General features: G+C 32.7%; 1 protein-coding gene across 2 annotated transcripts in view; it reads left to right on the forward strand.

Moving 5' to 3' along the window:
• Window positions 1–15060, forward strand: part of dpr13 (defective proboscis extension response 13) — a 111148-nt gene that overhangs the window by 68695 nt on the left and 27393 nt on the right. The window lies entirely within an intron of this gene.

Genomic DNA, 15060 nt, shown 5'->3' on the forward strand with positions numbered 1-15060 from the left:
GTACATAGAGTAAATTCTGTAGAGTTTAGAACTATTAAAGTTTGTTGATTAACAAGAAAAAATAGGTAATGAAAATGCAATTTAACTAATTTTAATTTTTTTAAACCTTTATCTAACAAAGCCACTTTATTTTTTATGAATACGGCCATTAGTCTTTAACATATATTAAAAAAAAAAAAATAAGTATTGCATAATTTTCAGCATTTCCTAGGACAAAATTTTAAAAGAAATTTTTCATATCCATTCAATAAATAATTTTTTCTTGCATGTCATACCCACATTGTTATTCTACATTGCACCAAATTTTTTTAATATTTTGAAATTATTCATATTTCTGAAATCAAAATCCTTAGAAAATAATTCTGACGTCAGAGGGAAAAACTAAATACACAGTTTTACTATATTTTGCCCATAGTTTCGCAAATATATAAATTTTTTGTGGGTCAGTTCCGATACGAAATGAAAAGTTTTTCATTAACAGCTTTAGTTTTGAGGAGAACTGCAAAATATTTTGTTGTTGTAGTAATTTTTGTTCTAGAATAGTAAAAATTGAGATTTATCTATAACACAGTACAACAAATTTTAAAAAGTTTGCGTTGACAGAAATCGGACTAACTCCATTATTAATCGTCACATGAAAAGGGAAGATTTGAAAAAGTTTGAGATCTAATACCATTCTATGCCTATGTATGTATAATTAATCTTTATTTATGAGTTACTAAAATTATAAAAAAAAGATATAATAAAAATATGTTAATTTATTACCCCGTGTCACTGAGCAGAATCGCTAGATCAAAAACTGGAATTTATTGTTCAAATAGTCCAGAGCCTTAAGTTTTCAACCGATTTTATTAAAGCTAAAAAAAGGTATAAACGACTTGTTGCGCATGATCTTTGAAGTCTTATTTGTTAATATAAAATTTTTTATTATCAAGTCCAGAGAACGTAGCAATTTTGAAGAACATCTCCCGTTCCTGGTAATAAACATTACATAACAAAAACTAGTTGCAAGGAATTGTGAGAGCCGGTTTACACGATGACGTTTCACCATGGTTGGCAAGAAGTGTAGTGAAGTCAGCGGGGTTGGCATGCACGCACGGTTGGCGAAATCAAAAAGTTTTTTTGACGTTTCGCTTTTATCGAATTCACACTCTCATATTTTTACTTTGAGTTCGCGATTCACTCCGCTTTAAAGATGTAGACGAAAAAATTTACCAAAAAAAAAAAAAATTTGACACTAAAATGTCAATCGTGTAAATGCAAAAAGATCTTTGAAAACTTTTTTAAAAGAGATTGTGCAAAAACACAGAGTGAAACATTGTCGTGTAAATTGTCACACGAAAATCTCAAATGTTACACAAATATTTTGAAAAAAAAAACAAAATTTTTTTTTAGAAAAATATTAGGTAGGCAGTTTTATAGCTGATTTAAGTAAAGTAACAATTCGGGTTGACTTTTAATTATTTTTTTCTTCCATATTATGTGATTAACGTCAAATGTCCAAAGCGTGCTGAGCGGTGCGAAACAGGCTGGCAATCAGATAGAAAATGGGAAAGAAATTCGAAAACTATGATTTCTATAGATTTTGTGTGGGCTACGATTTTCCTATGCGTTTTCCGAAATCCGCATCGCATTTAATTTTAGAGCTTTGGTCCGTTTAACATGGAAAGTCTCATGGCTACACTTGGCATTTCCAATTGGCATTAGTTGGCACAGAACCAAACCGACTGGCGTGTTCTTTTGGACTCGGCAAAAATCGCTAGGCGGTTACAACACTAATAAAGAAGAAGAATATTTATAATATGGTATACCACTTATGAATAATTTTTTAATTGAATTTTCATAAAACCGCATGGGCATTTTAGTGAAATATTTGAAATTTTGTTTCAATAGGAAATTGCGAACTGTAAATTGTAGAACAAATTTGCAAGAATATTCATCAAAATAAATTTTATTAGTTTTTTCAATAAATATTATTTCCTAAGGCGCAGAATTAACAAACGAATTTCGATAGTATCTTCTATTTTCCGTAAAAATTCCAATTTAAGTCGGCCTGTACAGTTGAAATGTTAAATAAATCTACACTTGTGCCTAGTTAAATTTACATATATTCTAATACATTCTACAAAAGGTAGTCATCTAAGACAATGTAGAAGCAATTTCGGATATTTCATATTTTGTGCTTCAGTTGTCATGGGCAATAGAGTGCTTTGCACATACTAAATATTCAAATATTTTAACAACAGCGGGCATCAATGATCAAAAATATTGTAAGTAGCAATAAAAATTATTGACTGCGTATGATGCTATGAAACTATTGCACACAAACATGCGTGCGTACATACATATATATATATATATATATATGCATTTAAATAAGCACATATATTCCAGGAAAATGTGAAGCTACAAGCAGAAATTGCTCTCTCAAATCATAAGTACTTTCATATGAATTTATGCATACGCACATATTGAACTCATAGCAAACTGAAATAAATCGTATGCAATAAAACTGCACTTAAAAGTGTATCATTGAGTTCAATAAGATTTTATTTTGCATTCACTTTCAAGTGGAATTGCCAAAAATACACACTTAATGTGTAACAACAACAAACGTGCATAAGAGAAAAAGCATTTTCATTTTACAGCAAAATATTTTTGTTTAAGTGTGCATAAAGTAGGTGGAGATGTGTGTAGAGCATATGCATTGATGCGCTTGTGGAGCGCATAACTTTTTACGTAGTAGGTACATACATAATAATTAAGCGTTTTACTTACCTTTGGCGCACAGTAAGAACTTTGATGCCAATTTTTTTCCTTTTAAAAATACTTATATTCTGCTGTAAATAGAGGTGTAAGCTTACATATTTTATACTGTTTATTTGTAAATAAATATTAAATAAATGTTACGATTGTAGTAAATTGATTGTGCAATCGAAATAATTGAAAGTGAAAGAAAAGTTAATTGTAGTATTTAGTTATTTTACAGTACATATATTTTATACTAGTTCGCCATTACTCGCTTCGCTGAGTGCATGAAATTTCTACGTGCTACAATAGGTGTAATTTATTTCCAATAACTCAACTATTAAACTATGAGATTTTTTTAGAAAAAGTTCCATTATTGAAAAAAATAAAATAAAATAAAATAAAATAAAATAAAATAAAATAAAATAAAATAAAATAAAATAAAATAAAATAAAATAAAATAAAATAAAATAAAATAAAATAAAATAAAATAAAATAAATTAAAATAAAATAAAATAAAACTATTCTGACTAGCTTTTCAATAGTTCTAGAGTTCCTCAAAAAGAAAACAAGAAGTTCTGAAAAATTACGTCATTTATTGAAAACATTTTTTTTTTAATTCAAAAAGTTAACTTTTTGAAAAAATAAATGTTTAGAATATTCTGAGTAGATTTTTAATAGTTCGGCGTAATTTTGCAGAACTATTTTTCTTTTCTGGAACTCTAGAACTACCGAAAAGCTATTCAGAATATTCTAAATTTTTATTTTTTTCAAAACTTTTACTTTTTTGAAATAAGTGTTTTTTCGGCGTAATTTTGCAGAACTTTCTTTCTGCTTCTCAGGAACTCCAGAACTATTGAAAAGCTACTAAGAACAGATTTAATTTAATTTTTTTTCTTTTATTTTACTTATTCCACTTTTTCGAAAAATTTGTTTTTTGGGCGTAATTTAGCAGAAATATTTTTCTTTTCAGGAGCTCAGGAACTATCGAAAAGCTACTCAGAACAGTTTTTTATTATTGTTTTTGTTCATAAATTCAACTTTTTTTTTAATATTTTTGTTTTCGGCGTAATTTTGCATATTTCTGGAACTCAAGAACTATTGAGAAGCTACTCAGAACAGTTTTTTCTTTTCTTTTTATGTCACACCGTATTCTTCTTCAAAATTATGTCATATTTTTCAAAAAAAAAAATTATGGAAATGGCCTTAACTTGACTTCAGTGGTATATTTTAATTAGGCAAACAGTATATGTGCGGTTTGTTCGTGTAAATATGCTCTGTCCAGACATTTGCCTATTATAGCGTAAAGCTTATAGCGTATATGTAGCGAAAAAAAATTCTAAAAAGTTACTTTCGGATACTTACTAACATGAGTAAAAACTCTTTAGTACTTAATGTTTAATATGTTTATGTTTGTATATAATTTCTTTAATCGAAAACATCAAAATTTCAGCCAACACTCATTTTGGTGCAGTAAAATCCAAAAATGGTCGTAAACCAGTATTAAATGCAAGTATGAGTATATTTCAAATTTTATAGTAACAATCATGCAACAAATCAGGACGGTTAAAAGAGTAGCCGCAGCAGCATTGGCAATAAAGTGCAGTAAATAAAGAAAATTTAAATGCACACTAAACGGCTGGGAAAACCCAGCAGTAACAAAAAAACAAAATGAAACCACAAACAACCGCTCCTTTAAACGATGAAATCTAAGTGAACTACTGCGCTGCCAACGCGATAAGCTGAATGGGACAGATACATATAGTGTGTACATACCTACCTNGTTGCTATTGATCGGTAGTTTACGTACGCTTGCTGAAACTGGTTTATGCTTACTCACAATTGACCCGAAAGATGAAAGTAGGGGATGGAAAGTATTTGCGCGGCGATCGGATGTCTTGTTGGGCCGTTTAAATGGAATTGCGCAGGAGTCTAGTACGTATGTATGCAACTCAAACAAACACACTTATGTATGTATGTATACAGAAACATAAAAATAAGTGTGAAAATATAGCAACAGAAAAGTCAAGTGCGCCGTACTGCCAAATGAACGAGCCAAAAATTAAAGCACTCAAACACATATATATGCATACACAAACACGCATACACGCGTTGAGATGAGAATGGCAGTAACCCTGCAGTAAAATTTAGAGACAGTCGCCAGAACTACATGTTTCAGAACTATCTCTGAACTAGTGCAAAACGGATGCAGAGCGGAACAGTTGAAACTTGCAAATGCTCACTACTCGTACAATACGAAAGTAGCTCAGCGAGACGACCTCCGACTCAAGCATCGTTGGTTGCGAGTTCAAATCGCGGTGGAGGCAGTTGTGAGTTTTCAGATTTAATGAATGTAAAGTGGTGCGTGTAGCTTACAATATTTATTTTTTTTTTTTAATAAAATATGTATCAAAAAATGGAATTTGTAAAAGAAAAGAAACAAATATCCAAAAATGGAATCTTAAAAACGTTTCTTAAAAAAAAAACCTGTCTTAGGTATTGACCTAGAACTAATACCTACTGTCGGCAAAAGGTCTAGTTCTACGCTAGTTCTGAGTCAGATCATCTCAACGTGACAGATTTCCTGCAGGGGACATACTGACACAAAAACTTGGCGCGATTACGACTTGCTTGCGTTTCCTTTTCAGCGTTTTTAGTTCCTGTGGTAAGTTTCGGATTGCTTTAATGTACGACTCATTGCGTGTGCATCATTGTGGAGCGTGTGTGTGCGTGGGTGTGTTTGTGTATACATACATGTCCGCATGTGCAGATAAATTAACATAAAATTGCTATAAATTTTTTCAGTTACAAGTGATTTGTTACCACAGATTTTTTTCACATATTCTTGGCTTACATTTTCACTTTCACTACTTCCTTCGCCATGCGCGTATACATACATGCCACCGCCTATTCTGTTTTCGCGCTTTGTTATCTGTGTCTACAGTTTTTATGCCCTTAGCTCGCACTTTGGTTTTCCAACATTTCTCGCTCCCATGCAAATTCTTGATTTTTTATAGCTCTTCCGCTCATGAGTGTTTGTACATAAATAAAACTGAGCGCTCTCATTATGGGTACTTGGGGTTGTAACGTTTACATACGCCTACACGCAAGTAAAATACTGTGTGCGTGTGTGTTTTTCAAAATATGCTTTCTATTTTCTTCAGTATTTAAATTTATTTTTTTTTGTACGGCGCATAAAAAATGTACAACTTTTAAATGCGCTTCATGATAGATCCTCAGGTAGCTCACGTAAGTTTTCAGATCATTTCTCTTGCAATAGAAATAACCGAATTTTGTCTTCCAATTTAAATTTAGGTTTGAATTATGCTGGATTACGCAAAGCTATTTTACGTAAATATTTTCACTTTACAAAATATTGAAAATTTTTGAGTCAAATAGGTAACGAAATGACCTTAATGGCACAGTAGGGTTAAATGAAAACTAAAAAAAAACAAATATACTAAAAAAGTCAAAACAACAACTCGCGCTCATATTCCTACGGTGACCATATTTATGAGAGCCGAATATGGGACAAAAAATAATTTTTCAAATTGGTTCCACAACGACTTACAGCTCTTAAAGCCTTCTTCAATGATCCTAGATGTAATAGCTTTGAAACAGTATCCTTATAGTAACATACCAAATTTGTAGGATAATTTTCTCGAGATTTTCGCCCCGTGAAATTTGTTAAAAAAATTCGATAAATTCTAGTATAATAAAGTGCACTTTTAAGTCGCTAAGGGTTACCATTATTTCTGGCAATTTTTTTTTTGTTGACGGTATTACGCATTTTTTCATACGAAGTATGTTTGACCATTTTTTTTAAAGAGAAGCAAATGAGCAGCACTTTCCACTCGCACTTTATAATACTCAATTTTAATGAGTTACAAAACTGCAAATCCAAATTTTTTCTAAAGATTTAAATTAGGAAGATTGAAACTTTGGTGAAATCTTGCAGAATAAATTTTTATAGTTTTTTGTACATTTTAATGAGCTGTTAAGGCGTCGAAACACCGAATACGGGACAAATATAGGGCATTAAGAGAAATACAGAACATTTGGCGTCCCGTATAAAATAAATAAATTACGAGGACAACGGGTCAAAAAAGAGGACTGTCTCGTATAATACAGGACGGATGGCCACCGTACATACATGTACCTGTAGTTGTGTATGTAAAGTATACGCCCCGCAGCGCCTTACATAGCCAGCTAACACGGTTACTCGAATGCCTTAACTTGAAAGTTATATTAATTAAAAGTAATTAAATATTGTTGGGGAAAATTTTCCTGCAGGCTTCTTCACGAATATGTATAATTTCCTCATGTACATCGGAAATTAAAAATAAAGATAATAAAATCATCATTATTTTTGATCGAAGAAATAAAATCAACTAGTAATAATTTCCTTTAACTACTATCTTTAATCTTTGTTGGTTAAACTGGAAAAATAAAAATCATTGTAAATTCTAGAAGCATGTACGAACATAAATACGTGAGTATAGTTAAAATTGTTGTACGTCGCGTACAACTTGTTGATTTAGTTGTTTTTAGAGAATTTAATGTCATACAAGAATATGCCTAGAAACAAATTTTATCACAAAAGGATCAATACTTATAATGGTTTTAACGAAAATAAATTTTTGTACATGTTATTTAAATGAAAAATTACAAATTCCCACCGACTCGTTTTAAAATGGGAATACAAATTTTTCCAAAAGGGAAGATTTTACTTCCCAGTAAAATAGGCTTTTAAGGCCATATAAATTCGTTAGGCTACTTATTTTGAATCACCATAATATATATGTATGTAAGTAGTTCACAACTCTCTAACATTTTAACTAAAAAGTTTGCGTTAGGTACCTTCAAAACCTTAGCTTTTCATTTGATTAATTGTTTTAACGAAATTGGCAACCCACTGTGTTTGTTTTCGGCGTGTCAGTTTCAGGCTAGCACAATTCTCAAGCAGTTATGTACACGTATGTATGCACGTTTGTCTGTTCGAACATACTTGCTTTGGTTTCCAGGAAAAATGAACGCCCCTGACAATCTTATTGGGGTTGGAATTTTCCAAACGATATAAGCAGACACACCAACTAGTGGGAAGTTTTTTGGTTACGGCTTTTGAGCTCGTATTTATCTTTAATTCCCTTTTCCTTTTTGTTTATAGGGCCACAAATACATGTAAATATACATTTATATACACATATGCCGCGGAAACAAAATATTGGAAAATTGGTAATATTTCACAGGCATTTCTTTTGAAATAAAATATTGCTTGCGGAGGAGTGATGGCCACTCATACGCCATGTTGGCCAGTGATTTAGCATTTTGTCGGTGAAAAATTACAACTCATAAATTAAAATTTTTGCACAATCATTTAGCAGCTGAGCAGACAGAAGGTTCAACATTAGAAGTGTATGAATAAATTTTCCGCTTAGCGCTCTATTAGGGGGTGTGGAAATATATTAGCATTAATTCGGTTGTATATTTATATTCGTTTTTCTAAAAATAAATAATACTGTTGCTGCTACACAAAAGAGATCGAAATCGGCTCAAATGATTTGCAAAGTAAATTTTTTTGCTTTGATTACTTGGCATAAAATGTAAAAAATACAGAGTTGCCACCTGTTTTAAAATTTTCCAAAAACTAAATACATAAAACCAATGAAATGTGTATTACAATTTGGGTATGAATTTTAATTTGAAGAAATCTTAATATGGAAAATATTTTTTTTATGAGGCTTGTCTCATGTTTAAATATTTTATTCAATTAAATTGGTAGGATTAATAACATATTATTACAATATGGGCATAAAATGAGTTGCCACCTGTTGACAAGGTTAATGAAATACTCAAATATGGGAGTCACATTAAAGTGGTTTAAGACCTTATTTGAAAAATATTTTTAAAAAGGATTTCCACCTGCTATTTGAGTTATTTAAATTGATAAAATAAATGAAATACTACAATATGGGTGTCAAAATCGTTTCGAAGCTTTTTTTAACCTTTGCTCTCGTTCACGAATGGTCTTTTTTTGCATTTGACCCGGACTCTTGGCTGCTTTTTGTTTGTTCGTATTTACATATGGTTGTGTTATTTTATCATGTCTTTTTTATATGCATATTTTTTCGGGATAGTAGTAGTAGGTAATGGATTTATTTCAGGCTTAGTTATTAAATGTCTAAATGCGGCGTGGTAGAAAGCTTTATCTATTATCATATCTGTCGCTGGGGGTTTCCTTTACATTCGGATATTCGAATATCTCGCTACACTTAATAATTTTGACCAGAATTTCCAAATGGATTATTTTTCCCTCTTGCTCCATATTCATCGTTAAATTTATATATATTTTTTTAATGCCCGTCGAGATATTCTAGAATCTGCCCTTCTTTGTTTCCCGCCACAAGCCAGATGATATCAACGACCTATCATGCTAGAACCCTACTCGTACTCTGGCTGTTAATTCCTCCATACATTTTTCTTCCAAATGTTGCACCAATACCTCAATTAGAATAGCAGATGTTCATAGGCCGTTTAAAAATTTTTGGTTCAGTGTTGTACAGGGTTAGAATTACGGCAAATCTAAATCGGAGTAAATGAAGTGAAAAAGCGTAGCAGAAAATGAAATTCCGTAGTCGATATTTTTATGTATATTGGCTCGTCATAATTTGCCTTTTTTAGCTAAAAAAAAAATAAAATAATGCATAACAATAGCCTTTAGTCGTGTTATATACTAATTGGCATCGATATAATAATATGCAGCAACGTAAAAATTGTCCCTATTTCTTATATAACATTCTAAGCTCCTGTCTTTGGTGAACGTTAGTTGTATGTTTTTTTTTTTTTTTAATAGGACTCCTACACAATTGACCTCTCCTATTATAAAAAAGTGTAGTATTTTTTAGCGAAAAATATGTTTGACCTGCTCCCAGTAGAGTAACCCAAAGTCTCGTCAGCCAGAGTCAGTTTAAAGGCATGCGATGCCAGCAGCAATGTCCAGTTAGAACATCCACCAGTAGCCTAGCGTACTTCCTGTTGATGGAAAGGAAAAACTTAGTGAGCTTATTGTCATCGCTCTGCACATAATCGTGGACACCCTGCAGCCTTGCATTTTATTCCATGCCTTATGCGCCTTCCGGATCATGGACAGGTCGAGTTTCCATTAAATCGCTACGCTCATACGACTGCCGCCTCTACGCCCTTATCCATATTCGATTCACCGTGCCGAAAACTCCTCACGCCAGCCTTCGACCTCTATTTGGCTTCGAAATTGTTCCAAAAACGCAGATACGGGATCACATAGCCAATCCGTCCAAGTAAACTTGACGCCTTATTACTGTGACCGTATCACTGAGAGAAAAATCAACCAAAAATTGGTTAATATTACCAAATTCAAACTTGAGAAGGAATAAACGTGATTCTTTGTTATTAATAACAATGCCTTAATTGATATTATCAAGAATTGTTTGGTAATATTAACCACACTTTTGGTTGGCGATTTTTTTCTTTTGAACGCGCTTATGTTCTGATATACAAAACAACAATTTTATGATCATTTTAACACGGGACGGGATTAGCAAATAACAGCAAGCATCTCTGCGCATTCGGCTACAGCTGCTTTATAAACTTGTTTTAAATGTTAAACTTGTTCTTCGTCGTTTAATTTAGTTCTACACTTCACAGATGCTTTTTCGTAATTTTCGCATGTTCAATACAGCCAGGCATACGAGTTGGTTTTCAAATGTTCAACGTGAATCACATTCCTTACAATCGGTGTATTGACCATGAAAAAACCAAACAATAACTTGATTGAAAAAACAACCGTACTTTTGGCTCAGTGTATGAACTGCACACTAGCCGACCCGTATCATAAAGCCGTGCGGCCGGTTTTGACGATAGGTCCCCCGCCAAGAGATGTAAAAAGGTGGTGGTTGTTCTAGGTGCCCCTGTCATGCCTATCACTGATAGCTAATATATACACTTTCTTCAGAAATGTTTTCATTTCCAATGCTGTCCACCTATTCTATGCTTGACTATCGCCTTCAAGATTTAGTGAGAAAGATAAGGCGGCGAGCCCCAGGTGTATCTTTTCCCATACATAGAATTCCACGGAGATTTTCTTCGACACTGAGGTGCCATGACAGCTTTCGTTTTCTTATTCAGGACATTTTTACCTGTAGAATGAATATTTTTAAATAGATATTTAATTCTACTAGATTATACCATTTTCATAGCCAACTTGAGAATGTAAATACTATGTTACTCTTTTTTTCAAAGAAACATGGTCATAAATAAAAGCAACTATTTATAGAAGATAAAAGGATTTCGTTACGTGAATGGACAATACTAAAGAGCTATTTATGGATTGTTCTTGTCTTTTGTGATGTTCAGTTAAAAAATAAATAGCCAATATCCCTTCAACAGCAGGCACTTTTGGTTCAATAATCCTCATTGTGCATGAATATGGGACTCTTCAACTTAAGTATGAACATACATAAGTAGTTAAAGTTCCTTTTAGGTATATACCTAAATATGTACAAGCTACTATAGAAGAGCTAATAGCGTGCCACCTTTATTAGTCACAGAAGCAAGAAGTCCACAGCGTCGGAGGTCATAAGCGGTTGACAGATTTTTAAAGCAATGGATTCTTGCTTCATTAATTTTGGAATAGCATCTCGAAAGCCAATATGGCGGAATTAGCAATTATGAAAAATGTTATTTTATAGTCTAAATGGGTTCTTTTCATGGGTCTCATACTGAGATACATACATACAAACGCAAGTGCCCATAATAAGTTTTACATATATATATGCTCGTATCTTATTCCATTCAAGTCCTTAAGCATACAAATTGAGACACAACAAAGAGATGTGAGATGTTGGAAAATGAATGAAATTATTTATTACTCAATGGCTTAGCACTTGCTCAATTTGCCCCTTAGCGCTGCTTTCGGCGTCTAAACGGAGGCCAGCAGCCAGGCGACAATATGACGCCGCAATCCATTTAGTAAACCAAAATTTCAAACATATAAATATGGGATTTTTTTTTTCAACAAAAAGATTTCGCACCACAATTCAAACACACGTACACATGCTTACCATATGCGCATTAAGCAAATTATTTTCAAAAGCCGAATATTCGTGTAGGGCTATTGAAAAAATATGCCAGCAACAATAGAGAAGAAGACGGTCTTTATAAGATGGGGAACGAACTGAGGCAGTATGAATATTTTATAAAAAATATGTGCTTGTTTTGGGTTGAGATGAGAGATCCTTGCCATTACTGCCATTGTGTCTATGCAAAAATGCTGGTACTGTATGTATTAGGGTGGTCTAAAATAAGTAAAGTCGGAATTTTAATGCTCTCACCCCCTAAAATTGTTCTATATCGAAAAAAAGATACCATTATTTTCAATTGTAACATCAATGTCTAGAGGTCGCACAAAGCGCTTAAAGTTTTCCATGTATGGGAAAAACAACTTTTCATACATTTACAACTTTTTTTTTGCTTCTCTTCATGAGATTCCCAATAATAACACCAGATTGTTAAGGTTAAGTAAGTAAAAAATGGTTAGGAAAGAAAGTTTTCCGATCGGAAATTATTGATCCTAGGCGGTGAGAGCATAAACATTTGCGACTTTACTTTTTCTCATGCATTTTTGGACCACCCTAATGTGTATTCATGCTTGCAAACACAGTAAATAAATTAAAATTTAAATGAGAATTTTTAAAAATATACATAACAACGTCCTTTGTAGTCCTCTTATTTGTTCTACAAAATCTCTTCATAATAGAAAACTACACAATTGTGATACTGGTGTGGGAGCTGCTTTGTATTTAAGTTCTTTGAAAAGAAATATGAAGCCTACATCTAGCCAAAAACCACTTACTGACCATCCTAAATACAATAAAATACCAAGTAAGCAGCAGCAGGAGATTATTTAAAAATATTGACTTACATTTTCCATTATAGCATCAAGTAAAAAGGATAAGCTTTGTTACAGAGTTAGTAAAGGATAATGTAAACAAATCGAAACTTGGCTAGTGATTTTACCTGCACGTGTACCCCAATGTCCATGTAATCTAATGACGCTGGCAACTGTGCAGTTTCTATAAGCATTTTTCCTTCATTAGTATAGTTTTGTTTGCCTACGAGTTAAGGGTACCTACACTTTGTTTTTTTTTCTTTCCCTTTTCCAAAAATGTACCAGAACTCAACAGTGAGATGGGATAATTGGGAAATATCAATATTTTATAAATATGTTTTCACACATATACATATGTACATATGTGTAAACATTCGCGCGAACAATGGCTTCCGCACATGCATATGCGTGTTGTGTTAAAACTGTCGCTTTTTACACGTGCCACCCGGCTGTTACGTATACGCACTGTATAACAGCAAGTTGTGTGTGTTAGGACACGCTGTTTTATTGGCCTGAATTCGATGATTAATGGTCGCAAGAGTATTAGGCCCCATCTGCTGATTTAACTGTGAACGTTATTTGCAGAAGCAGTTGGGCATTTTTGCGATCAAAGATTACTACAACAATCGAGCAAAAAATTCATGTGATTTTTTATTTTTTTATGAAGAAAATGCAGTCAAAGAAACTTAAAAAAGAAATTGCCTAAACAACAGCAATATCAGTAGGAGTAAAGGAGCAAATATGACTAAAATTATGCTGGTACAACGCAAAGCTCAATAAAGCACTGGTATCGTGAGCGCGACTGCTTGCATGTATATGTATTTATCGATAACAACTTTGATAAATAAATGGACAACTATTTAAGAAAGTATATCAACTATTTTTAGGCAAACATATCGATAAATTTTTGGATAGTTACATCAATAACATATATCAAAAATGAGCCACAAGCGACTTTGCCTAATCGCAACGACATTAATCCATGCCTGGCGAAGAACCGTCACTCCAGCTAAATAGCAAAAAACTATGTAGAATGTTGATGTAACAACAACACCAACAGCGAACTTGATAAGATTTAAAAAAATTTAAACCTAGAAAATGTATATACCTACTTAAATCAGGGACCTAACATAACGGTTATTGGTAAAAACTATCATTGAAAAATTCACTATGAAGGAAATGTTCTACAACTAAGTGATACATACCAATCTGTTTATTTTTTCACCGAGAAACAAATTTGAAAATAAATTTTTATTTGTAATTTGTAAGGAAAATGAAAAAATAACAACTACATTGATTTTTATTTTACAAATCCAAAATAACAATTATGTTTGATTTTTGTCTAAATAATCTGTAAGTAACAGTAATTTTAAATTTTTTTTATTATATGTCTTAGATAACAGTTATTGAAGACTTTTATTTATAAAACTAACTTTGAGACTTGTATTTCCTCTTCGGCTCTCGTACAGCCCACGCCGATCGTTTTTGAAGCTCGGTAAGCAGATTTCCCGCGCTATTGATGAAGAGTCTGCTCCACAATGGGTCTAATCGTTGAGGTTTAGATTCAGAGGATACTCTTTTGTGACTGACCCCGTGTTTTTCCAAAGAGCTTGTTTTCATCACCAATATACCGCCAAAGTTTTGGTGGTTTTATACTGAACGTGAGGTTTGCCTGCAAGTTTAGTATTCAGATTTACTTTTCTTTGGTAAAATCGTGATTTTTTATCGCTATTTGGAACCATCCCTTTCTGTGTCAATATATAATATTTAACTTAATCTTCAACGCTAACTTCAATCAATTTTGCAATTTTGTTAAAGTTGGCATGTAAATATAGGTTTTTTTTAGTCTTGTCCCAATTATAAGCTCATTTTACTCTTTTGCTAAATTACAAACTAACATTTTTACTCATGCAAGTACAATCTAAACAAATCCATATTTATTCTGACTTAACACAAAGAAAAATGTTTGCTATTAGAAATTAAAAAGCATGGGTGAATGTCTATGATTGATTGTTGAAGCTCGTGTAACACACAAAAGTAAATAGCAAAGAAAAGAAGCTGCAGACAGAAGCATAAGTTGATAAAATATCGATAAGATTAAAATAAAAACGAAAGCGGCGGGGATGTGTGTCGCAAAATGCATAGACTCTTTGTGCATTGCAGGGGTTATTTCGTTTTGTTTCCCTTCAACGCTTAAAACAACTTATTTTTCTTAATTATCTGTATTCAAATGAGAGCCTCTTAATGCCTAGACCGGGTTGGTTACCCCAGTATAGATTTCTGCGCGCTTCTTCCTCTAATTTAGCCAAGATCGGGAGTGCTCCCTTTCATGTGCCACAGAAGTGTTTTAGGCCGACGTAAAGTATTGACGCTAATTTAATCGATTA

Source organism: Rhagoletis zephyria, unplaced genomic scaffold, assembly GCF_001687245.7.
Source record: "Rhagoletis zephyria isolate East Lansing unplaced genomic scaffold, Rhagoletis_zephyria_1.1 Rzeph_scaffold_00161, whole genome shotgun sequence".
NCBI lineage: Eukaryota > Metazoa > Arthropoda > Insecta > Diptera > Tephritidae > Rhagoletis > Rhagoletis zephyria.